Below are 2500 nucleotides of genomic sequence, written 5' to 3'. Positions count from 1 at the left end.
AAATAGAAAACAGACAGAGAGAAAGAAAGAAAGGGAGAAAGGAAATAGAAAACAGACAGAGAGAAAGAAAGAGAGAGAGTGAAAGGAAATAGAAAACAGACAGAGAGATAGAGAAAGAGAAAGACAGAAAATAGAAAACAGAGAGAGAGAGTGAGTGAGAGAAAGAGAAAGAGAGAGATAGAGAGAGAGAGAGAGAGAGAGAGACAGAGAGAGAGACAGAGAGAGAGAGAGAAGGAAAGAGACAGAGAGACAAAGACAGAAACAGAGAGAGAAGGAAAAAGAGGGAGGAGAGAAAACAAAAATAATAAAGAAATCAAAGTACTCGAGAATGTCACAAAAAATCCCTCAAGACATTAGCACTTTCTGGTCTCAAAATGCCACACTCCGATGAGGGTCTTGACAGGATCTGACAGGCGTGGAGGCCATGACAAGGGGGGGACACAGGTGACCACAGAGTACGCGCTCCGTGAGCGGCGATATAGAGGCACGGGGGAAGGGAGATGGGGGAGGGGGAAGGGAGATGGGGAGGGGGAGGGGGTGGGGGAGGGGAGGGGGGGGATGGAAGTGGGGGGGAGGGAAGGGGGAAGAGGGAAGAGTGGGGGGGGGTTGGGAGGGGGTAGGGTAGAGAGGGGGGAAGAGGGAAGAGGGTGGGGGTGTTTTGGGAGGGAGGGAGGGAAGGGGGGGGAGTGTTTTGGGATGGGGGGAGGGGGGAAGGGTGGGGGTGGGTGTTTTTGGAAGGGGGTAGTGTGTGTGGGGGGAAGAGTGTGGGGTTGTTTTGGGAGGGGGGGGGGCTAGTGGAGGGGGGGGAGAGGGAAGGGTAGGAGGTATTTTGGGAGGAAAGGAAGAGTGTGGAGGGGTGTTTTGGAAGGGGGTAGGGAGGGGGGAGAGAGGAAGGTGGGGGTGTTTTTGGAAGGGGGGGAGGGTAGGGGAGGGAAGGGTAGGAGTGGGGGTGTTTTGGGAGGGGGGTAGGGGGTGTGGGGGAAGGAGAGGGGGGCTGTGGTATGGGGGAAGGGGGAATGGGTAGGAGGTAGGTGTCAGGGGGGAGGGGGGGTGGAGGGGAGAAGGTAAGGATATGGGTGGAAGAAAGAAAGGGGAAGAGTGAACGAATTTGGGGAGAGGGGAGGGAGGAGGAGAGAGGTGTGGTGGAGGTGGGGGAGGGTCTGGGAGAGACATGGGAGGGGGGGGGAGAAGAGGGGACAAGGATGTGTGGGGGAAGGGGAGGGGATAGGGAAGGAATGTGGGGGGAGGGGGGAGGGGGAGATAGACCATATATGCTATAATTCTGTTATTCTCTGAGTGATCGATTTTCTGATATGATGATGATTCTGGTGCCATTATATCTGATATGTTAAAAACATGATGACTCATATCATTGTACTGTTAGCATCATTGTTGACGCCATCATCATATTTCTATCATTATTCTATTTCATTGTTGTTATTACCATCATAATGATAACGATCATCATTGCAATATGTGTCGTTATATATATTTTTTATAACTATTAGTAAATCAATATAATTTCTTCATTTTATCATTATTATTATCAGCTTATCAGATTTATCATAATTCTTAATCTCACAATTATGATCACTTGTCATTAATATTGTCATAATCACTAGTATCATCAGTATTATCATTATTGTTGGTATAACTACTATAATAACCATCACTTTTGTCACTGTTATTACCATTGTCGTTGTTATTGTTATTCTAAGTATCATTATCATTAGTATTACCATTAGGAGAGAAGCAGTAGTGTTGTTATTGTTCTTATCATCACATTGCACACTTAAATCTTTATTCGTTATTTTCATTTATATCATAATTATCACCAGATTTAATTGTAGTAACAACTGTACGGCTGAAAAAGCAATAAAGGGTAGTTACCTTTTTGCAATAACTTGTACTGAGAGACATTTGCAATAATAACACATCTCCAAAATATTAATCTAAGTAAAAAAATGCACTAATTGTCAAAAATTCCAATATGACAACGGACTTATTTTTTCATTGTCAACTGCTATATTTTTAATTGCCAATATCTTTTTGTTCTTGTTGTTGAAATAACTGTATCTTTTATTAATCCAAATTGGTAGCCACGTTGTGTTAGCTTTTGGTAACTTTATATGGATCTATCTAAGTCTATCGATCTATCAATTTAGCTTTCACATTCTCATATATATTTCCCGAATACCTGCCTAATTCAAACATATGGAGTCAATCAGCAAATACTTATAAACCTCTTTCCATTAATATATCAAATTAAAAATAATTATATGGATCTGCCGGAGAGAAAGATTTCACAGATTTATTTCCGTCATCTTGATAGATTTCTCTTCCCGAACAGGTACCGAAATCTGACCCTTAGTAAAAGGAATTTCTTGTGCCAAAACTGTCCCTCAGATTCTCAAGATATCTTTGTGGAAAATCGCGGTACAAATGGAAAATATCTTTGTAGTTTGGTGAGGATATATATATATATAGATAGATAGATAGA

This window comes from Penaeus vannamei, chromosome 32 (assembly GCF_042767895.1).
Source record: "Penaeus vannamei isolate JL-2024 chromosome 32, ASM4276789v1, whole genome shotgun sequence".
Classification (NCBI taxonomy): Eukaryota; Metazoa; Arthropoda; class Malacostraca; order Decapoda; family Penaeidae; genus Penaeus; species Penaeus vannamei.
The sequence above is the reverse complement of the archived record's forward strand: the minus strand, read 5'-3'. Positions refer to the sequence as shown.